This window comes from Notamacropus eugenii, chromosome 3 (genome assembly GCF_028372415.1).
Source record: "Notamacropus eugenii isolate mMacEug1 chromosome 3, mMacEug1.pri_v2, whole genome shotgun sequence".
Taxonomy (NCBI): domain Eukaryota; kingdom Metazoa; phylum Chordata; class Mammalia; order Diprotodontia; family Macropodidae; genus Notamacropus; species Notamacropus eugenii.
The window spans coordinates 81,529,895-81,553,790 of record NC_092874.1 but is presented as its reverse complement, the minus strand read 5'-3'; the positions used below and the strand labels follow the sequence as shown (position 1 = coordinate 81,553,790).

The following is a 23,896-nucleotide window of genomic DNA, read 5'->3' as shown; positions in this document are numbered from 1 at the left end:
ATCTGTGTAGTTTTGCAAATGACTTCCATAATAGTCATGTTGTGTAAGACTAACTGTATTTCCCTTCATCCTATCCTGTCCCCCATTTCTTCTACCCTCTCTTTTGACCCTGTCCTTCTCCAAGTGTTGACTTCTAATTGCTCCCTCCTCCCACTGCCCTCCCTTCCATCATCCCCCCTACCCTGCTCATCCCCTTCTCCCCCACTTTCCTGTATTGTAAGATAGGTTTTCATACCAAAATGAGTGTGCATTTTATTCTTTCCTTTAGTCAAATGTGATGAGAGTAAGCTTCATGTTTTTTCTCTCACCTCCCCCCTTTTCCCCCACTGAAAAGTCTTTTGCTTGCCTCTTTTATGAGAGATAATTTGCCCCTTTCCATTTCTCCCTTTCTCCTCCCAATATATTCCTCTCTCACCCCTTAATTTCATTTTTTTAGATATGATCCCATCCTATTCAGCTCACCCTGTGCTCTCTGTCTCTGTCTCTCTCTTTCTCTCTCTGTTTCTCTCTCTCTGTCTCTGTCTCTGTGTGTGTGTGTGTGTGTGTGTGTGTGTGTGTGTGTGTGTGTAATCCCAACTACCCAGATACTGAAAAAAGTTTCAAGAGTTAGAAATATTGTCTTTCCATGTAGAATTGTAAAGAGTTCAACTTTAGTAAGTCCCTTATGATTTCTCCTTGCTGTTTACCTTTTCATGCTTCTCTTCATTCTTGTATTTGAAAGTCAAATTTTCTTTTCAGCTCTGGTCTTTTCATCAAGAATGCTTGAAAGTCCCCAATTTCATTGAAAGACAATTTTTCTTCTGAAGTATTATACTCAGTTTTGCTGGGTAGGTGATTCTTGGTTTTAGTCCTAGTTCCTTTGACTTCTGGAATATCACATTCAATGCTCTTTGATCCCTTAATGTAGAAACTGCTAGATCTTGTGTTATCCTGATTGTATTTCCACAATACTCAAATTGTTTCTTTCTAGCTGCTTGCAATATTTTCTCCTTGACCTGGAAACTCTAGGATTTGACTACAATGTTCCTAGGAGTTTCTTTTTTTGGATCTCTTTCAGGAGGTAATCAGTGGATTCTTTCAATATTTATTTTGCCCCCTGGTTCTAGAATATGAGGGCAGTTTTCCTTGATAATTTCATGAAAGATGATGTCTAGGCTCTTTTTTTGATCATGGCTTTCAGGTAGTCCCATAATTTTTAAATTGTCTCTCCTGGATCTATTTTCCAGGTCAGTTGTTTTTCCAATGAGAGATTTCACATTCTCTTCCATTTTTTCATTCTTTTGGTTTGGTTTTGTGATTTCTTGCTTTCTCATAAAGTCATTAGCCTCCATCTGTTCCATTCTAATTTTGAAAGAACTATTTTCTTCAGTGAGCTTTTGAACCTCCTTTTCCATTTGGCTAATTCTGCTTTTGAAAGCATCCTTCTCCTCATTGGCTTTTTGAACCTCTTTTGCCAATTGAGTTAGCCTATTTTTAAAGGTGTTATTTTCTTCAGCATTTTTTTGGGTCTCCTTTAGCAAACTGTTGACCTGCTTTTCATGCTTTTCTTGTGTCTCTCTCATTTCTCTTCCCAATTTTTCCTCCACCTCTGTTACTTGATTTTCAAAATCCTTTCTGAGCTCTTCCATGGCCTGAGACCATTGAATATTTATTTTGGATGTTTAGGATACAGAAGCCTTGCCTTCTGTGTCTTTGCCTGATGGTAAGCATTGTTCTTCCTCATCAGAAAGGATGGGAGAAGATATCTGTTCACCAAGAAAGTAAGCTTCTATAGTCTCATTTTTTTCACCCTTTTTTGGGCATTTTCCCAACCATTTACTTGACTTTTGAGTCCTTTGTCAAAACTAGTGTATACTCTGGGGGGTCTGTAAGATCTCAGCTCCTCCAAGGTGATACAATCAAGTGTGTACACTGGCCTGGGAGCAAAAAGAAATTTTTGTGCCCAGAATCTGAGTAATAGAGTTTTGTCTTCACAACCACCTCGTCTCCAGTTCAGCCAAGCCAGCTCTGTGGGCTGAGATTCAGATAAGCTGTTGGGGCAGGGCTGCCATTCAGTGTGAGATAAAGATCAGCTGCTCAAATTCCTCAGGAGTGTTAGGTGGGGGCTGGGCTTCTACACAGGGCTGAGGTAAGAATCAGTGCCTCCAGGTGTTTTACGATCCAACAATGGATGCGGGCTGCTGTGGAAGTTGCTGCCACCTGCCCAATGGAACCTCTGCAGGCTACAGCCTCAGGCCAGGACTATAGGAAGGCCCTTCTCCCTTCTTGGCCAGCTGAAAAAGCCCTATCACTGACCTTTGGTGCCTATGGGTTGAGGGATCTGCAAAGAGCTGCTACTGCAGCTGGGGATTCTGCTCCCAAGGCCTGCTTTCATCCTCCTCCCAGAGCCACACTGAGCTGCCAAGGCATGAAAGACAGACATTTCCCATCGGCCATTCAGGTCACCCTGGGCTGAAAATCTCCTCCACTCTTTTATTCTGTGGCTTCTGCTGCTCTAGAATTTGTTGAGAGTCTTTCTATATAGGTGTTTTATGGGCTGTGGGGGAAGAGCTACCACATGTGTGTCTTTCTACTCTGCCCTCTTGGCTCTGCCCCTCCTTGATAATTTCTTGAAAGATGCTGTTCAGGTCCTCCTTTTGATTATGGCATTCAGGTAGTGCAATGATTCTGACTCTGTCTCTCCTGAATCTATTTTCCTGGTCCATTGTTTTTCCCATGAGGCTGGTGCTACCGGAGGCCATGGGGGTCTGGCAGTTTATCTGGTTCTAAACTAGGGTGCTACTATTGGTGACTGACATGCTGAGAATGGTGGATATTTCTGTGTTACCTGTGAATACATGGAAGTACGTGGAAGGTGCCTGTTTGCATGGGCCTAAGCTGATGCATGTGGAGGTCTTTCTCCAGTTATTTTAAAAATAGTTTCTCTTTCTGCTGGACTATGTTGGTAATATACAGAAATGTTGATGATCTATTAGGGTTTATTTTATATCCTGCAACTTTGATAAAGTTGTTAATTATTTCAGCTATTTTTTTAGTTGATTCTCTAGAATTATATAAGCATACCATCTTATCATTTGCAAAGACTGATAGTTTTATTTCCTTATTGCCTTTTCTAATTCTTTCAATTTCTTTTGTTTCCCTTATTGCATTTCTTGTATAGTATTGATAATGTGTATCCTTGCTTCACCCCTGATCTTACTGGAAAGGTGTCAAGGTTATCCTAATTAAAGATCATGCTTGTTGATAGTTTTAGATGGATACTACTTGTCGTTTTAAGAACAGTTCCATTAATTTCTGTTCCTTAGCAGTTTTTTAATAGGAATGAATGTTGCATTTTGTCAGAAACTTTTTAAAGCATCTTTTGAAGTTGTCATATGATTTCTGTTGGTTTTGTTATTGATGTGGCCCATTATACTGATAGTTTTCCTGACACTGAGCCAGCCCAGCATTCCTGATATAAATTGCATTTGGTTATAGTGTATAATCTCTGTGAATACATTGCTCTGATCTCCTTGCTAATATTTTATATTTAAAATTTTTTCATTTGTATTCATTAAATAATTTGTGCTATGGTTTTTTTTGTTTTGTTTTGTTTTTGCTTTTCCTGGTGTAGGTATCAGCATAATATTTATTTGGTAGGACTCCTTCTTGCTTATTTTTCCAAATAATTTATATAGTATTGGGACTAATTGTTCTTTAAATGTTTGGCATAATTCCCATGTGAATCCATCTGGTCCTTGGTTGTTTTTTTTGTTGTGTGTTTTTTTTTTTAAGAGAGATCATTGTTCCATTGGTCTACTTCTTTTATTTTCCTAAGATGTGGCTATATAAGTATTGTATTTACTCATCTTAATCTAGACACTTTATATTTTTGTAAATATTCATCTATTTCACTTATATTGTCAGATTTGTTGGCATGTAATTGGAGTCTCTTTCAAGAGGTGAGGAATGGATTTTTTCAATTTCTATATTACCCTTCTACATTACCCTTGGGATATCAGGAAAATTTTCCTTAATAATTTTTGAAATACAATGTAAATTTAAGTTCTTTTTCATCATGGATTCTAAGCAATCCAATAGTTCTTAAATTATCTCTCCTTGATCTATTTTCCAGTTCCGTTCTTTTATCAATGTGCTATTTCACATTTTCTTCTCTTTTTTCATTCTTTTGATTTTGTGTATTTTTTATACCTCCTAAAATCATTTGTTTCCATTTGCCCAATTCCAGGTTTTTTTTTTCCTTTAACATGGGCACTTTTATTTGAACTGATATTAAGTCAGTGTACAAGTAAAGCTCCTCCTCTCCCCCAAGTACTGGCACCAATCTTATAAAACTCGCAGGGAGACTGTAAAGTCTTCATTCACATCTGTGTTGGGGGCAGGGAGGGAATTTAGGGAGCCATTCAATATGGCTGACAGTTGAGAAAAGGAACAAGTATTAAGGCTGAAGACACAAAAAGTTTTTTAAAGGATATCATTAATTAACATGTAAAGCAATGCTAACACCTTCTCATCTCCTCCCTCCCCACCTGGATTTGTTACTTAGCTCCTTTGCTCTAGCAGAGGACTGCCTTCGTGGAGGCTCATAACTCTGTAACAATGCATTGTACAATATTTGGAATGACTATTTAAAAAAAACCAAACAAATGTACAATCTGAGTCCTGAAGACACACTGTAGAACTTTGGGGATGTTTGCCTCCAACATCACCTTCACCATTCCAGTTTTTAAATCCTGAATCAAGCACCAAAAACACAAAACCAAACCAACCCCCCCCCAAACACACACACACACACACACACAAATAAAGCCATGCCAATCTCATTTTGGGGGGGGGGGGCAATTATCATGTCATACCCTTTTGACAAATAAACAAACAAACACCAACAGTCCATTTAGAAGCATTTGTGGTAGGCTATGGAAGACCCAGATTCATCATACTTCTGCTTGCTGATCCACAGCTGCTGGAAGGTAGAAAGAGATGCCAGAATGGAGCCTCCAATCCAGAAAGAGTATTTGTGCTTGGGTGGAGGAATGATCTTGATTTTCATTGTGCTGGGAGCCAGGGCTGTAATCTCCTTCTGCATCCTGTCAGCAATGCCTGGGTACATGTTGGTACCACCAGACAATACAATATTGGCATAGAAGTTCTTCCCATGTCAACATCACACTTCATGATTGAGTTGAAGGTAGTTTCATGGATTCCACAGGATTCCATACCTAAGAAAGATGGCTGGAAGAGAGCTTCTGGGCACCAGAACCTGTCATTGCCAGTCAGTGGTGATAAACTGACCATCAGGGAGCTCATAGCTCTTTTTCAGAGAGGAGCTAGATGCAGCAGTAGTCATCTCCTGCTCAAAGTCTATGGCAGCGTAACACAGCTTCTCCTTGTTGTCACGCACAATTTCCCTCTCAGCTGTGGTAGTGAAACTGAACCCTCTCTTGGTCAGCATCTTTATGAGGTAGTCTGTCTGATCATGGCCAGCCAGATCTAGATGGAGGATGACATGGAAAGGGCATAACCTTCATAGATGGGCACAGTGTGGGTCACACCATCACCAGAGTCCATCATGATACCAGTGGTATGACCAGAGGCATAGAGGGACAGCACAGCCTGGATGGCAATGTACATGGCCAGGGTGTTGAATGTCTCAAACATAATCTGAGTCATCTTTTCTCTGTTGGATTTGGAGTTCTGGGGGGCTTCTGTGAGCAGCACAGGGTGCTCTTCAGGGGCCACATGGAGCTCATTGTAGAAAGTATAATGCCAGATCTTCTCCATGTCATCCCAGTTGGTGACAATACCATGTTCGATGGGGTACTTCAGGGTCAGAATAACTTTCTTGCTCAGAGCCTCATCCCCCCCCCCCCCCCCCGTAGCTGTCTTTCTGGCCCATACCCACCATCACACCCTGATGTCTGGGGCACCCAACAATGGATGGGAAGACTGCCCAAGGGGCATTGTCTTCTGCAAAGCCAGCTTTGCACATTCCAGAGCCATCAACAACCAGAGCAGCAATATCATCATCCATGGCAAACTTTGAAGTGCCAAGGTTGTACCCTAAAGAGAGAGAGAAGTGGGCACCTGGAGGCAGGGGGGATGGCAAATGTATGTTGAGTGGAAAAGCTCACAGCCACCCCAATTCCAGTTTTTAAGGAGGTTTTTTTTTTTAAGGAATTGTTTCCTAAAGTAAATTTTTATACATCTTTTCCCATTTTTATGCTTCCTTATTTGATTTTCAAAATCTTTTTGAGCTTTTTCAGTAAATATTTTTTTTTTTTTTTTTTTTTTTTGGAGCCTGAGATCAATTGACATTTTTCTTTGAGGCTTTCATGTAGCCATTTTGTCACAGTTGTCCCTTTCTGAGTTTGTTTGTTTTTCCCTGTCATCATATTAACTTTCTGTGGTTAAGTTCTTTTTTGTTGTGGTTGTTTGCTCGTTTTGTCCAGCTTTTTTTCTTGATATTTAACTTTATGTTCAAGTTGGACTCTGCCCTTGGGATGGAGGAGGCACTGGCCCAAGCTTTAGAGATTATTTTTGGTTGTATGTGGGTGTGTTTGCACATGCTTGCACATACATGCTCAAGTGGGTACACTGCTTTTTTCACAGTTAGTTCTAGGGAATCTGTAAATTTTCAGTTTTTCCAAGGGGATATGATTGAAAGAGATGTATGGTTACTGCTCTCCTAGCCTGTGCTCTGTTCTTTTAGTGACCATGAGCACTCTTTTGCACCCTTGAGCTCCTAGTTGTTATTGTGACCTGGAACCATATACGGGCAATGCAAAAGAGTTCTAGTTACTGATCCCTAGTGCCAGGAGCAGGAGCCCTGTTATCCCCTTCTGACCAGTTGTCTAAGCCCTTTATTACCTATAGGCTGAGAACTTCGGAAGCTGAAGCTGAGAGCTTGCTGATGACTTTCCTGGACAGGGATCCGCAGCATTAGGCATTATACTGAGCTCCAGTTTTTCCCTATTGAGACAGACCTTTCCATCTAAGTTGTCTTGATCTGGAGACATTCTTTCACCCCTTTCTTTTGTTGATTCTCTTGCTTCAGAATTCTTTTTTCGAAGTATTATTTTAATTTTTTTTTTTTTTTTTGGAGTGCATTTGAGGGAACTCAGATAAGCTTTTACTGTGCCATCTTGACCACCCCTGAATTTCACTTTAAGAGAAAAAAGAAAAAAAATCAAAGCTTTTATTAGGAATTTGTTTTAAACATACACACCATTCATGACCTGTTTTGAGTTCAATATAGCCTCATAAATCCAAAGATTTAGAATTCAAAAAGACTATGGAGATCACTGAATTACAACACTTTTATTTGACAGATGAGGAAATTAATGTGCTTAGAGAAGAGGTTCAAGGTCACTGATGTAGCAAATAGTACACTTAGAATTCAAACTCAGAGTGTAGGAAACCAGTTCTTATTATCTTTTTACTATACTAGGCTGCTTCAGCATATGTTTGATCTACTAAACACTATCCATCCATACTATGGTGGTGTGAGAAGTTACATTAGAACAATGACCCTTAGTCTTGAATTATCATAAATTACCTAAGAAATATTGCTTTATATTAGCTAGAGATTACATACTAGGCACAAAAATAAGCTAATGTATTCAGACATTTTTCAGTAAGTAGGATAGAAATAAAAGAATTGGAGTTAAGCAGTAACTGATACATTAGACACCCATTCCCTATACATTTCCAGTAAAGTTTTAACAGTGCTTTATATCATATGCATCTGCCTTTCCCAGACCCATATATTCTTGTCATCTGTTCTGTTGTTGTTATCTATAGACCATCCAGAGGTCTTGAGACCATGCTTTGGGTAAATGAATCCTTTCAAATTTGGAAACACTACCTTAGAGTCATGCCAGACGCTTAATAAATATGCATTTTAAAAGACCTACTATGCGCCAGACATTATGCTAACTTCTGAAGAGAGACAAAAGCGGGGGAGGGGGAGGGTAGAGAAAATCAGTATTTGTTCAGTGGCCTCTATGTGCCCAGTACTGTACTAAGAACTGGAAATAAAAAGAAATAGCAAAGGATACTTCCTAACTTCGAGGAGCTCAAAATCTAATGAAGGAGAAAGGGAAAAAAAAAAGTGTATACAAACAAGCTATATACCGGATGAAAAGGAAATTAACTGATGGAATGTGCTAGAATTATAGAAGGAAGGAGTTTGGCTAGGATTAAAGAAATCTGAGGAAGTTGGGAGTTAATGATGAGGAGGAAGGGCATTCCAGGCATTGGGGATAGCCAGAGAAAATACCCAGAGCTGAGAGCAGGAGTATCTTGTTTGTGGAATATCAAGGAGGCTAGTGTCATTGGATGGAAGAGTACATTGTGTGTGTGTGTGCGTGTGTGTGTGTGCGCATGTGCTTTTGTGTGTGCATGTACATTTTTTTGAATATTTTATTTTTTCCAAATTACATTTAAAAACAATTTTTAACATTTATTTAAAAAAGGAGTTCTCAATTCTTTCCCTCCCCCTCCCTATGACAGCAAATAATACAGGTTATATTTGTGCAATCATGCAAAACATATTTGCAGATTAGTCAGGTTGTCAAAGAAGACAGATAAAAACCCATAAAAAAATAAAGTCAATGAAAAGTAGTAAACTTTGATTTGCATTCAGGTATCCTCAGTTCTTTGTATGGAGGTGGAGAGCATCTTTAATTAGGAATCCTTTGGAATTGTCTTGAATCATTGTATTGCTGAGAATAAATAAATCATTCACAGTGGATTGTCAGACAATATTACCATATGTACCATGTTCTGTGTCTGCTATCTTCACTCTGCATCAGTTCATGTAAGTCTTTCCAGGTTTTTCTGAAATCTTATAGCAATAGTATTCCATGACAATCATATACCACAACTTTTTCAGTTATTCCCCAGTTGATGGGACATCTGAGTTTCAAATTCTTAGCTACCACAGAAAGATCTACTATAGATAATTTTGTGCAAATAAGTCCTCCCCACCCTTTTTTCTCCATCTCTTTGGGATATAGACCTACTAATGGTATTGCTGGATCAAAGGTCCAATCAAAGATCAAAGGTCTTTAGCCCTTTAGGCATACTTCCAAATTGCTCACTAGAATGGTTGGAGCAGTTCACAGCTTCACCAATGGTGCATTAATATCCTAATTTTTCCACATGCCCTACAGCATTTGTCATTTTCCTTTTCTATCATGTAAGCTAAACTGATAAATATGAAATAACAACCTCTGAGTTGTTTTAATTTGTATTTCTCTAAATAACAGTGAGTTAGAGCATTTTTCATATGATTATAGATAGCTTTGATTTCTTTGTCTGAAAACTGCCAGCTCATATCCTTTGACCATGTATTAACTGGGGAGTGACTTGTATTCTTATAAATTTGATGCAATTCTCTAGATATTTGAGACATGTGGCCTTTATCAGAGACACTTGCCATAATATTTTCCCCCAGCTTTCAGTTTTACATCCAATCCTGATTATATTCATTGTTTTAAGAAGTTTTGGTGTAAGGAAGTAGTTTACGAAAGTCTTTAAAAACCAAAAACAGAATTTGTGTTTGGTGTTGAAAGTGATAGTGAGCCACTGGAGTTTTCTGAATTTTGTGGTGACATCATTGAACTGGTGTTTTAGAAAAATCATTTTGGGAATTGAGTGAAGAATAGAGGGGAGTGAGGAAAGACTTGTGGTAGGCAGATCTCAATCATACCAGGGGATGGCAGTATCCAAGGAGAGAAAAAGATTTATTGAAGAAATATTATGAATGTGAAATCAATAGACTATGTTAAATTGGATATAGGTGGTATGAGAAATAATGTGAAATCGATAACAATATCTAAGTTGTGAGTCTGGGGACTTGGAGGGTGATGGTAACTTTGATAGTAATAAGGAAAGTTTGGATGGCGGAATAGCTTAGGTGGGAGATGGAAATGGTCATGGACAGAGCCTGTGCAACTGTGTGGGGCTCAGCTAAGAAGACGAGGAGACTGAAAGCACCTTGGATGCTCAGGGCCTGCAGGACACAGAGTGGATTTGTTGTTTCCTGAGGGTCTGGCATTCCCCTCTGGGAAAACAGCATGGGTGGTGTTTAACCTGTCACCAGGCACTCAAATGAACATGGTTTTTCAGCCTCACCAGCAATTCTACCCAAGATATCTCAGCCCCCAAATAGTGCAGGCCCTGCCAAGCTTGACCCAACTGCCCATGTGTACTCTGTGGGTTCACAAGTGATGATGATCCCTTCTCAGATCTCCTACCCAGCCTTCTAAGGTGCCTACTACATCCTGGACAGGGCTGTTTCCCATATATTGTACTGTCCCTAAAGTATCCTACTGAGTTTGGGACCTACACACTGTTACCTACTACTGCTCAAGGGGTGCAGTGGTTTCCACTTGGTGTGACCCCCACCTCAAACCTAATGAACTGGCCACCCCAGATTGTGCCCAAGAGGGAATGACAGGTGATTTGGATCCAAGATCCCAACCAGGGATGTAAGGGTATCAAAGAGGAGATCATATCTAGGGCCTGGACCTCCTCCACCTGCATTCCTCCACAGACAGGAAGAAGTCTGGAGCCTCAGGCTAATAGAGAGACTCCCCAGCTTGCTGTCATTATCTGCCCAGATGACTTGCCTCAGGGAATGACCATGGTGGGTAAGGGGGTGGTCCAGAGCACAGGCCCTCTGAATCTCCTTCTCCTTCCCCGACTTTGTTACCATCACCTCCAGTTTAACAGCCAAAGCCTGAGCCAGACCCAGGGCCTCTGAGGCATCCCCATTACCACAATGGTCAGTCAGAAGACCATTGAGGAGCCCACCCCTAATGCCCATGAAGTCCCAGAGCTGCCCTGCCCTACTCTGTGCTCTCCAGCAGCCCTTTCCTGCCCCCAAAGGCAGAAGTGACTAGTCCTCCACCAGCCCCTGAGCCTGCCACTGCTTAGGCTTCCAGCATCCAACAGCCTTTGGACACTGCGCTTCCTCCAGAGCCCATCGGTGTGGCCCATGTGAGAAACCCTGTGAAAACCCCAAGGTCCATTCAGAGGTGGGCCAGGTTGAAGCAGCTCCTGTCCCCAAGAATTCACAGTTGTGGCCCCCGTGGTCCAGACTGTGGAGCTGTCCAATGGGCCCCCTCTCCCCCTGCCATGGACCTGAGTCCTACTGCTGAGCCTGAGGAGAAGGATGAGGAGGTGGAGGTGGTGACTGTGGCAGCACCAAGCTGATGCTCCCTACCATCCCTGCCAACCTTCCCGGGACACCTACTGCAACTCCTACCCAGAAGGAAAAACTAGAGAATGAGAAGGGCAAGGAGGAAGGTGAGACTAAAAGGGAGAAGGGAGGAGTGGAATCGTTGGTCCCTGAGATCACCGCTACCTGAGACCCCCTTACCGAGTGTCTTGACAAGAAAGCCACTCAAGTGGTGGCAATATCTGTGCCACAGAAGAAACACAGAATCAAGGAACTGAACAAGAAGGAGATCGTGAGTAATCTGTTGGATGCCTTTGAGGAGGAGAATGAGGATATAAAGTCAGTCCCCTGTGGGCCATGAGCCAACCCTTGAGTCTGAGGGGGACCCACTGGGGCTTATGAGACCTGGGAGGAAAAGGAAGACAAGATGAATGATACTGAGAACTTCCAGCCTGGGAACCAGAATTACCAGTACAAGTCAGATCAGTGGAAGCCTTTAGATCCTGAGCACAAGAAGTACAATGACCGGGAGTTTCTGCTTGGATTCCAGTTCGTTTTTGACAGCATGCAAAATCATCAGAGCTTGCCTCACATCAGTGATGTGGTGCTGGACAAGGCAAACACAACACCTCTACAGCCACTAGACTCCAGCTGCTAACCATAATGAACTCTGGCCCTGATTTTTTGCCTACCTGGTTCAGCCCAACCTCAGCAATCAAGGCCCCCAAGGGGAGTGGCTGGTGTGGATCAGGTAGTGGGCTACCCTGGGACCTGGTGGGCCTTGCCCCACCATGCTTTTGGAAGGAACCAAGGAAGATCATTGCCACAGTATAGCTCAATGAGAAAGTGAAGCTTAATAAAGCTGAGAAAGCCTTGAAGCCTGATAGAAAAAGTGGCCCTGTGGAAAAGGACCAGGGAGAGGAAAATTCAAGGCAGGAAAACCCAGGACCTGTTCAGAAGGGTATAATCTGCTCTGAACAAGCTGATGCCCCAGCTGACAAAGCAGGAAAAGCATTTGGCTGTCAACATAAAGGACAGCCTCAAAGGGGTCATCAGCTTGATGTGCAAGAAGGCCATCTCAGAGCCCAAATTCTTTGTGGCCTATGCCAATATGTACTGCTGCCTCATGGAGCTGAAGGTACCTACCACCTATAAGCCCAAGGTCACAATCAGTTTCCTGAAACTGCTGCTAAAATAAAAGGAGGAAGCAGAAAAGGCTAAATTAGATCACATGAAGAGGTACAAAGATCTATTACAGTAGAGGAAAAGAAGGGAGGGAGATCAACTTCATGTGAACCCTACTCTCATCATATTTGGCTCAAAGAAGCAATAATAGGTATAGAAATCTAACTTGCCCTAGGAGATAGAAGGGGAAAGAAACGGGAGGAGAATTTGACTCAGTTCTCTATGTATTTTAGAAATGAGGCCTTTATCAGAGACACTGGTTGTAAAAATTCCTTCCCAGTTTTCTGCTTCCCTCCTAATCTTGATTGCATTGACTTTGTGTAAAAACTTTCATTTTAATTTAATCAAAATTTTCCATTTTCATATCTCTCGTTTGGTCATAAATTCTTGCATTCTCCATAAATCTTCATCGTTACTCTCTCAATTTTCTTAAAGTATCATTTTTTATATCTAAATCATGTACTCATTTTTACTTTATTTTGGTATACAGTGTAATATGTTGGCTTATGCCTGGTTTCTGTCATATTATTTTCTAGTTTTCAGCAGTTTTTGTCAAATAGTGAGTTCTTATCCCAAAAGCTGGAGTCCCTGGCTTTATCAAACAGGTCATTCCTATAGTCATTGACTGCTGTGTCTTGTGTACCTAACCTCATCCTCTGATCCACCACACTATTTCTTAGTCAGTGAGATAATGAGTTGTTAAGGTATAGGAGGTACAGGAGGATTGTCTAGCAATAGGGAGGGCCCAGTTGAGGTTGTGTAATGTAAATTTGAAATGGACCCAATCAGAATGGTTGCATGCTTTTCTCCACCTTCGTTCTGTAGTATATATGTAGGAAGGAAGGTAGTACATGACAGGAGTCATGCACTACAGAAGCTTGGTTGGACAGAATAGGAGATATGAAAGGACTAGAGGCTCAAAATAAGAGGACACTGTGGAAATCATTCACTAAGAGGTCAAAGTGGAATAAGAAGAAAGTGGCTAGGGCAGGGGTGATGACCTTAGTGAGAACTGAGGGGTTGAGGGATTGGAGGCCTTGATGTGGGTGAAGAGTAGTGTTTGAAAGAGAAGGCAGAGGGAGAGGAGGAAAGCCAACAGGTTATGGTCAGATAAGGGGATTTTTGAATTCTTATGGTATGTTTGTAGGTGATGGCAAGATCAAGGGTATGACTATCTTTGTGTATGGGTGATGTTTGGTGGAGGAGTACCTCATGGAAAATGAGTTGATGGAACAACTGGAAAATTAGGGTGTTTAAAGGAGTTTGAGTATGTATATTCAAGTCCCTTATTATGTAGACAGTTTAAAAAAATGATTGTGAGCTAGTTACTGAACTTATTATGAAAGGAAAGGATGTGCCTTGGATATCTGTAGACAATAGGTACAAGATTTTTTGTTCTTGTTGTTAGGTTGAAGGTGTGGATTGTATGACTCTCAAAGAAGTAGAGGTTATTAAGTGATGAAGTTAGAGAGATGAACTGGAAGTGGAAATGGGGAGAGAAGATATTCAAACTCCCTCACCTCTTTTGGTGAGCTAAGGGTAATGAAGGTGCAGTTAGTACTGGAAATGGAGGCCAAAGAGGCTGTAGCATGGGGTGGGTGGGTGGGAAGCCAGATTTCAGTGATTGTCAAAAAATGGAAACAGTTGTAGAAGAAAAGATTTAGGATGAAGGCAATTTTATAGCCTGTGGATCAGACATTCCAATGGGCACAATGGAAAGACTTGATAGGGTTTAGTTGGGATTTTGGTGTAGGTGGCCTGAGGGGAATGGGAGTAAGAGATAACAATGTGAGGGATTAGGAATGGGGATTGATGGATGACTTACAGGGGTTCAGAATTACCGGGGTGTGGGTGGTATGATCAAGTGTGAGAATGTGAATCATTGAGTGAAACATCTCTCCTTTTCCCCTAGGAGGCTGGAAATTAGACAGGAGATGTATAGAAGGAAATGCAAGGCATGTGGCCAGATGGAAGTCCCCCACTTACCCTTATTTTTTCCTCCAAAGACTGGACATCAAAAAGAAGATGAAACACCAAGACATGCAAATCACACATTTGCAGCAGGAGATAGAAATGCTACTCCAACTGGTAAGTTAACCAGCACAAGTGTACGCATTCTATTCTGTCTATGAGGTCTTAGGCACAAGACCAAATTTGATGTCCTATTCTATAGCCAATCATCACTATGTCTTTGCCATTTCCTCTGCTGCTGTATGATTACCCTCTTACCCCATTTCCTTTCTTGTCCTCAAAACAGAAATCAAATCAGTGCTACCATCACCACTGGAAAGGGTAGACAGATTGCTTCATCTATGGCTCCACTCCCTATCTCTGACTTTTTGATACTAAATTATCTTTCCCTGGCTACCACTCCTCTATATGTATTGTCTTCCCACTAGTGAACCATAAGCTCCTTCTTGGCATGGACTGTATTATTTTTGTATTTATATCCCTAGCACTTAAAACATTGCCTGAATATAGTAAGAATTTACATGTTTTTCACTTATTCTTTCATACCTTGACCAGAACTAAGGAAACACACAGTAATAGGGTCTATGGGGGTTTACTTTGACCTTTTTAAGATTCTCTCTGTGCCAGACGATCAAGGGCAGAGGTAACAAAAACTTGTATTTGTAGCCTGCTAAAATGTATTTGGGAGACATTAAACAAAATAAGAAAAATACAATCCAACGTAGATCATGTTAACTTGTGATTTTCTAAGTCAGCACAGGGCCTATGAGTCCCTTGTTTCTGTGAGATTGACGCCACTGATCAAGGTTGAAGGAATCTGCTACTGGTCTCTTCTTGGGGAAGAAATAAAAGACATCATTTTTAGGGGATGAATTGACACATTGGCTAAATCTCATACTTATTATGTCATTAGGAAGCAATATGAGCATGGACTATATGGATGAAGAAAATATGTAATTGTAATGGGTAATACCGAGATATTTCAGATTTTTGTATCCGGATTGAAAACGCATATTGAAATGCACGACTATCCTTCTAAGAAACACCTTCACACAATGAGATTATTATGTTTATTCCATATTGATGAGTATGAGGATTAAGTCTAGAACAGGTTAATTCAGTATTAACATCAGTGACTATATAAAACCAGAAAAATGAAGAAATAATTTCATTCAGACTCTAGACAACATTGACAATTATTTACTAATTAAACAGAAATTTTCTGATTTTTCTGAACCTACATATCACAAATTAATATAGCTAATATTAATAGTTACTTGGTAGGTTGACCTATAGGAGTTATATACACTTAATAGAACTCATTTATAGTATAGATATTAATATATTGCATTGGTGATAGTATTTAACTTACCCCAAAATTATACCTGATTTTCTCTTCTCTGCATTGATGAGTTTTCTGTAATACCTTTGGATATCTCATCTCTGTTCTAACTCATGATAGATGCCCCCCCAAAAATCAGAAAATTGTCCACAGTCTGGGTCCTGAATAGCTTTGATCACAGATTTCTGCAGAAATGCCTTTCTTCCCATATGAGGAATCAAATGACAAAATGATGTTTTAAATTCCAACTATGTATATATACTCCTAGGAAAAATTAGATTGCAATGTGTTGATGGTTGAAAGTGACACAAAGTTCACTAATATTTTCAAACTTATTAAATTAGCATAGTCCTTGGTGTTTTCATAGAACAAAATAATATGATGGGTGGAAAATTAAAAACAAATTCCTAATTATGATGTGACATATAATATTTTTCCTTTTAAGCAAACAGAATTGTGGGAATGACTTCTGAGCTAAAGGATATAAAAAGACCTAGGAGCTATCATAGATTTTTATCAAGAGTTAAATGATGGTTGAGTTGAGAAATTCATTGCAAAGCTAGGTAACAGAATAATGCCAAACAATTCTGAGAATGAAACAAAAGTGTTTAACACAAATAGCAGAGTAGACTTTTGATCTTAGCCGGCTTTCTTTTATCTTCTGAGAGGGTTGACTGAAAAAACTAAAGATAGTTTCATAGCTATTAGCTGAAAGAGGATAGCTGGTAATGACACTGGAAGGGCTTATTGATTGGAGCATCTCTAGTAGACAGAAGGACAAAATTGAAGTTGGAAGTGAAAAGTGCTGGATAGCTAAGGATAACCTGGAGCACACATCCAGCATGTTCACTTATTTCTGTTGTATCCAACTCTTCATGACCCCATTTGGGATTTTCTTGACAAAGACACTGGAGTGGTTTGCCATTTCCTTCTCTAGTTGATTTATGGATGAGGAAACTGAGGCAACCAAACCACTACTTGTCCATCACATGACTAGTGAGTGTCTGAGGCTGGATTTGAACTTCGGTTTTTCTGACTCTATGCCTAGAGATCTACTTATTGTGCCACTTAGCTGCCCAGCCAGCATGTAACAACAAAAGAATTTACCAGGGGTGAATCCTTACCCACAATGCCTAGAAGGTAGAGAAAAAGGATTAATAGGAAGTAGAGAGATGCCATCACAGAAGTCAAAAGTGTTCTTGTCCTGGAGGTACTGAACAGACATTTGAGCTGTACACATTGGTTATTTGTGTTTGTTGCATATATGTCCCTCCCTGCAGCTATCTTTTCTACACTCATGTGCCTTATGCATAATTCCTATACTTGTCTACTTTGCTCAGTGAAAACTTGTATATTTTGGGGAGAGTTCAACCTTTGCACAATATTGTTCTATTCTGCTATTTAAATGCTTCTGTTGGGATCTAAGTACAATATCTTCTGACTGATGAGTAAATATAAACTCATTTTGGGGGGGGTGGATCATGAACTATGGTACAGAAAGGATTCTGACCCTTAGAATACCTGGAATTGGGTAGCTAGCTGGGGCTATGTGGTATGGCTGGGTTTGAGTAATACAAGGTTTTGTCTAGCACTATATCATGAAAAACTGAAAATCATTTTCAGACCTATCTTGAATCTTCAGGAACTTACAATATAGTTTGGGAGAAGATGCTTGAAAAGAATTCAGAATAAGTATTTGTGAATTTCAATGATTTTACTCTCATTAATTTCAATTCAGTACAGTCTGTAATTACTATGGATCTATTCTGTCTCCAGCTCTGTGCCTGTGCATTGTTTGATTGAAAAAGTGCAAATTATAACCCTTGCTTTCAAGTAGCACACAGTCTAATTGCATGACAACACTTAACAATGCCAAACGATTAGCTGAAACACAACAGTGGAATTTAACATACTGCCCAAATGCCTAGCACAGACGTTAATTGTTACAGAGTATGTGCAAGGGGAGAGAGTGGTCTTTTAAGGACCATATTTTTTAAGAAATTGAGGAGGTAAATTTCGAATGATGGGTAGGATTTGAGCTGCTGAATCCAATAAAAGTTCAGAGGAGAGGAAGAGGTCACTCTCATTCTATGAAAAATAGAGGGCACCCAAAAATGAGGAAACCATATCTATGTGAGTCAAAAGGAAAAAAAAAGATTTCCTACTTAATGCAGAGCCAATTTGATTATTTAAAAGGTACAGAGAATTTATGTCTAAGTTTCTATACATGAGGGTCTAATCTTAAACACCAGGCACCTCCAAAAGATGTTCACTGTTAAGAACCTGTTAATAGTGCATAATATTTTAATACATCCTGAAAAGTTGGGATAAGGAAAATATGACCAATCATTATGTTAGCAAGGTGACCTTTGCTGAGAGATGTTCTTAAAGACATTTACTCCTTATTCCATCATATACTTAAAATCTAGAATAATAAATTCAACCTTTGTATACATAAAGAGAGCTTTTTAGCATATCAGAGAAAGAAGGATGTTAATTATAAAATTGCATCTTTGTATATTGGAGTAGTTTTAGCACTTGATGAATACAGAATGATTCTCAAATAATGTATGATGTATTTATAAATATGCAATTGTTATTCATCCTACTTAAGGTATTTCTGTGGGGTTGGCATGGTGAAAACTCAAAGAAGTATTTCCGTGCAACTTAGCAGGCTTAGAGAAAAATATGTATGGTGTTGACTTGGTAGGGGAAAGGACAAGTTCTAAGCTAAAATCTAAATGGATTCACATAGAGCTTCACTGTAATAAAATCTAAGACCTCATAGAGGCAGAAGACCAGATAAGAGTGAAACAGACAAAGCCTTTGGAAGGACCACATGGACCAAAGTCAGAAAAGTTAAGCAGAAAAATTCCTGTGTCAGGAACCCAAACCTTATCAACTGAATGTTTGACAAATATGGAGCAAGAATTAGCCTGGAAGAACATCATATTATGGAAGCAGTTTCTTTAACAAGGTCTTTTCCTCTCTCAAGCACACCTGTTCAGTTAGCTATTGGCTAGCCTCCAGCACTGTGTTTACTCCATTTGCAGTTATAACATTAAAAAAAAAAAAGTAATGATAAAGATTATTTGCAATTAAGCTCCTCTTTTGAGTATGTGGCCCTGGTTCTAACCCTTCCCAACACAAAGAATGTCAGAGGGAAAAAGATAGTTATGCATTTAACCTTGTTCTGTATTCTTCAACTGCAGGTATGCATGATAGAAACATTTGATTGTCCAGTCAGACTTAAGTTTCTATTTCTCTGTCCCTCTTCCTCTTCATTCCTCTTACCTTATGTTGAGTATGACTAAAGGACTAAAGGTTTATGATGTCTCTTTGCCTACCATCAGATTAAGAATCATGAAATGTTAAATTTATTTAAGAACTTGTTGAAGGTCATGATGGGGGAAACGTTACCTAGTTATCTTGTATTATCTTGCTTTGTATTTATTTGCATGCATATTTTCTTTCCCGTTAGATTGTAAGCTCCTTGAGGGTGGGGATTGTCTTTTGCCTCTTTTGTATCCCCAGTACTTGGCACACTACCTGGTACAAAGTAGATACTTCCAAGTGTTCATTGAATTAATACATGAACTAAAGAAACCCTTTGGGAGAAGTTGATAGTTTTCTAAAACTGGGTAAAATATTACCACTGCTTATCAGGACCAGGTTCTGCTAACACGGGATTCAACTCTCAATGCAGTGTAGAAAAGAAAGAAATGAATAGGGAAAGACAATTCTGAATCCTAAGGGAAAGGAGATAAATGAACCAGATGTTCTCTGAGGCTTTCTTTTCTGTTTGTGAAGTTCTTTGGTTTTGCTTGGGGAAAAAAAAGGTAGAAGCTGGACAGATAAACTTTTTAGATATATTTTTTTGAAATCTTTTGGCTTTTTCATCACCTAAATTTCCCACTGTTTTTCTTTTGTATCCCTGTTATCACCCGAAATAGCATCCCTTATAATAAAGAAAGAAAAAAAGAAAATAGTTCAGCAGAACTAATTAGTGCATCCAACAAATGAATAAATAAATATCTGGCGGTTGTATTGATTGTTTCAAGCATCTCTAAAGAAGTGGGGGAATGGAGGAAGGGGAACAATATTTCATAGTTCTTTTTGGGGACCAAATTCAGTCATTTATAATTTTGCTGAATTAAATTGGTGAACATTTATTTCCTATTTTCTTTTTATTGTGTGTGTGTGTGTGTGTGTGTGTGTGTGTGTGTGTGTGTGTGTGTGTGTGTGTGTATATATATATATATATATATAGCTTGCATTACTCTGCTTGCTTAGCATTGCATCAGTTCAAGGAACACCATCCTTCTGGGTATGGATCCTGTTTGCTGTTTCTTATATTTCTTTGCATTAACATACATTTGCATTACATTAGCCATTCCCTTTTTCGGGGGCCTAGACTTTGTTTCCAGTACTTTGCCACTACAAAAGTACTGCTACTTTTAAGCAAAGTAGCTGAAATGCTGCACATATTTGCATTATTACCATATTATTGAATGTTTAATATTCATACATTTCAAGCTCTCAGGGACCTCAGAATTTATCTATTTAATCTAACTACTTCATTTTCAGATGAAGAAACAGAAGCAATGAGAGGTTAAGGAACTTTCTAAGTTCGTGTCAGTAATAATTGGGTTATCTGGGATTTTGAATTATTCTACTGCTGCAAATCCAGAACCATTTCTTTCCCCTGCACATAATGCTCATATGGGCATTTCTCCATGGGCAAGCATATTCAGGGGTGGGGAACCTATAGCCTCAAGGCCACCTGTGGACCTCTAGGTCCTCAAGTGCAGCCCTTTAACTGAATCCAAACTTCGCAGAAGAAATCCCCTTAGTAGAAGGATTTGTTCTGCAAAGCTTGGACTGAGTCAAAAGGCTGCACCCAAGGACCTAGAAAGACACATGTGGCCTCAAGGCTGCAGGTTTCCTACCGCTGATACCTGGTGCTCATTGTATCCACAAGCATTTTAACTTTTGTGGTCAATCAAGGACAGTTAATATACACAAAGTGTGTTATCCTGACTTTATAGATTTATAGCTAGAAGGGACCTTGGAGTCAAATGACCTAAAGTTAAAATTGAAGAAAGGCAGATAAAGCTTAAGTCACTTATGCAGGTTCACATTGCTAGTAAGTAAAGCAGGATATGAATCCAGATCTTATTGATTCCAAATCTATTACTCTATTTGATGAACCTGCCTGTTAGTCTTATACAAACTGTTCCAAACAATCTTACAATGAATTCTAATCATGTTATTTGCCCCATGGATGGCCTGCCTCAGCTCCATGTGTCTTCAGGGGCTAAAAGGTAGGACCCTCTCCTGAAGGGCACGGAGGGGATAGGATACACTAAGCCTTTTGTGCCTAAGGGATAAACAGCCATTACATGCTGAATGCCTCATGATACAGAAATATGTTTCTAAAATAGAGACAATTCTTCCCCCTCTTCTCTCAGTTAACACAAAAGTGTAGTAAAAAAAAAAATCTATTTGAGGTCTGACCTGCATGTAGATGAAATAAACCTCAGACCCATCCCAAGGGGCTACTGCCCTTGGGTTAGAGTTTAGATTGCTTTGTCATAACATTGTGGACCATCTTGCTCTTGTGATAAGAGCTCATACAAATTCTCCAAAGAACCCGCAGCTTTATTGGTTTCTACTTCCCCTTAGGATCTGTTGTTCTTAAGCCTTCCTGTTCTTCCATTTCACAATTTGCAACTTGGAAGTCAAATATTCCTTAAGAGCCTGCCGTTGAGAATGTAGATAAATAATGAATGAGAGAGCCTGCTAGAGTCTGCTGGTAATCTCTGCCTCCATCATATGCTGGTTATGTATTTGTTCTTGGATGTAGATGCAGCAAATTCAAATCCTTCAGGGGGGAGAGTGAAGCCTCAGCTAAGTTACACAATATGCAATGGTCAATTAGCTTTCACCTTCAGAAATCAGTCTTTGTAGACAATTAGGACTCTTTGGATTAAAAATCCCCAGCACAATCATACTAGTTCACAGTAACAGAAAAGTTTACAGATTATTAAAAAGTTTCTATGCAACACTATGAGGCAGAAAGAAACCTTATTATCCCCATTGTATAAAGAAGACTGAGGGTGAAAGAGGTGAATTCATTTGAAAGTGGACATAGAGTTAGTACATAGATGAACCAGAATTTGAACGTAACTCCAAGTCCAATACTCTGCAAATTTTTCACAGGCTATTCTATTGCAGGTGGTCTGACCCGATAATTCAAATACATTGGCAAAAGGTCAATGGTTTTTTGGCTCTCTTCCTTTTTATTAAAGAAGTATTCTTGTTAGACACATGGATCTATATTCATTTACAACTTCATATGTTATCTAGGATACTTCTTTGAATATTTTTCAAAGTAACTTGGGGAGGAGTGTGGGAGAGAATATTCTTATCATTTATCTACCTCTATTTCCTCATTTTTAAAATGAGGATAACAGTATATATACCTCCCAGAGTTGGTTTGAGGATAGTATAAGATGATATTGGTATTTGTGCAAACCTTATAGTGTTATATAAATGCTAGTTATTATTAGGAAGCCACCTAGATGATGAAGTAGAAAGTGCCACACCTGAAATTAGGTAGCTAGTTAGCCTAGGTGATGCAGCGGGAAGAGCACTGGGCCTGGAGTTAGGAAGACATGAGTTCAAACCCAGCCTGAGACACTTAGTAACTATATGAGCTTGGACCAAGTCACTTAACCCTGTTTGCCTCAGTTTTCTCATCTGTAAAATGAGCTGAAGAAAGAAATGGTAATTACTTCAGTATCTTTGCCAAGAAAAGCTCAAATGAGGTCATGAAGAGTAGAGCATGATTGAAACAGCTCAACAGCAGTGACAACAACAAAGTTCAAGTATGTCTTTGTACACTTGACCCTGGGCAAGTCATTGACTTCTGCCTGCCTCAGTTTCTTCATTGGCAAAATAGAGATAATAATAACACCTTTATCATAATATTTTTATGAGGATAAATTGAGGAAATATTTTAAAGCACTCTGCTAACTTTAAAGAACTATATAAGTGTTAGCTATATCTTAGAGTTTACTTCTTCTGAATGGTAAGAGGATATAGAATTAAAATTGCAAAATGTTACACAAATGTAATTTTGTATTATTATAAATGTAACCAACTTGTTTTTACAAAGTTCCTTTTCTTTTCTTTTTTAATTATTAATTGATTAATAATTAATTATTAAGGTCTGACCTGCATGTAGATGAAATAAACCTCATGGGTTTATTTCATGAATGGGAAAAAGGTACATTCTAATTGAACTGAATGGTCAGTGTTCAAAATGCATTTAGTAAAATATCCCAGTAATATTATCGTTTAACTTTTTTTAGATCACCAAAGACATAATGGGCCTAATGTTGAGAAATAGTTGGTTTATTTCTTTAGTAGTGGTGATGATTTTCATAAAGCTATCTATACTCTCTCACTCAGATCAATTGATCAATAGATAGATAAATAGATATAGATAGAAGTCTACATGTGACTTTCATAAAACTATCCATACTATTTCACCCACACAGGCAGATAGATAGATAATTGTTTATATCTATTTTTCTTCCCAGGTGAAAGAATATGTAGAACCCCATGAAAGTTTTACACATACATATATGTATTCATATATACACATAAACACACATACACATATATGTAGACAGACTAACATGATGTTCAGTCTGGAAGCTTATTTTCCCTTATTCAGCATCACTTTCTTCCAGCTAGGAACATAACGAAGGAACTTTGTAGTTTCTTTTCTATTGTACAAATGTTTGTACATCTGAGTTAAAATGATTGAATTTTCAAGTCATAATGGATTTTGAGATCAAGTCCTAATCTCATGTTAGAGATGAAGAAGCTAAGGGACAAAGTGTTAAAGTAACTGATCCAAAGCCACAAAGTGATTTAATCATGGGTCATACTTTGCATAGTACATTGAACAGACTTGAGTTTAAATACTTCCTTAGATTCTTAGCACCTGTGTAAAGTTGGTTAAGTTATTTAACTTCTCTTAGTCTCAGTTTCCTCATCTGTAAAGGGTGTGGGTTGGCCTTAGTCACCTCTAAGATTTCTTCCTGCTTGATGGGTATGATTTTATCACAGGCCAGGATACAAGTCTCTTGATTTCTATTTTTTTAGGAAAATGAAAAGTATTTTCAAAACAAAAATACCCT

At 39.1% G+C, this 23,896-nt stretch overlaps 1 long non-coding RNA gene and 1 pseudogene across 1 annotated transcript in view; both read left to right on the top strand.

Moving 5' to 3' along the window:
- The window catches only part of LOC140532915 (uncharacterized), a 172,753-nt gene that overhangs the window by 26,572 nt on the left and 122,285 nt on the right, over positions 1-23,896 (top strand). The window contains exon 2 of the long non-coding RNA XR_011976738.1: positions 14,283-14,458. This is a non-coding gene — a long non-coding RNA (uncharacterized lncRNA). The remainder of the gene's footprint in view (positions 1-14,282; positions 14,459-23,896) is intronic.
- LOC140531026 (eukaryotic translation initiation factor 4 gamma 1 pseudogene) lies at positions 7,823-12,446 on the top strand (annotated as a pseudogene).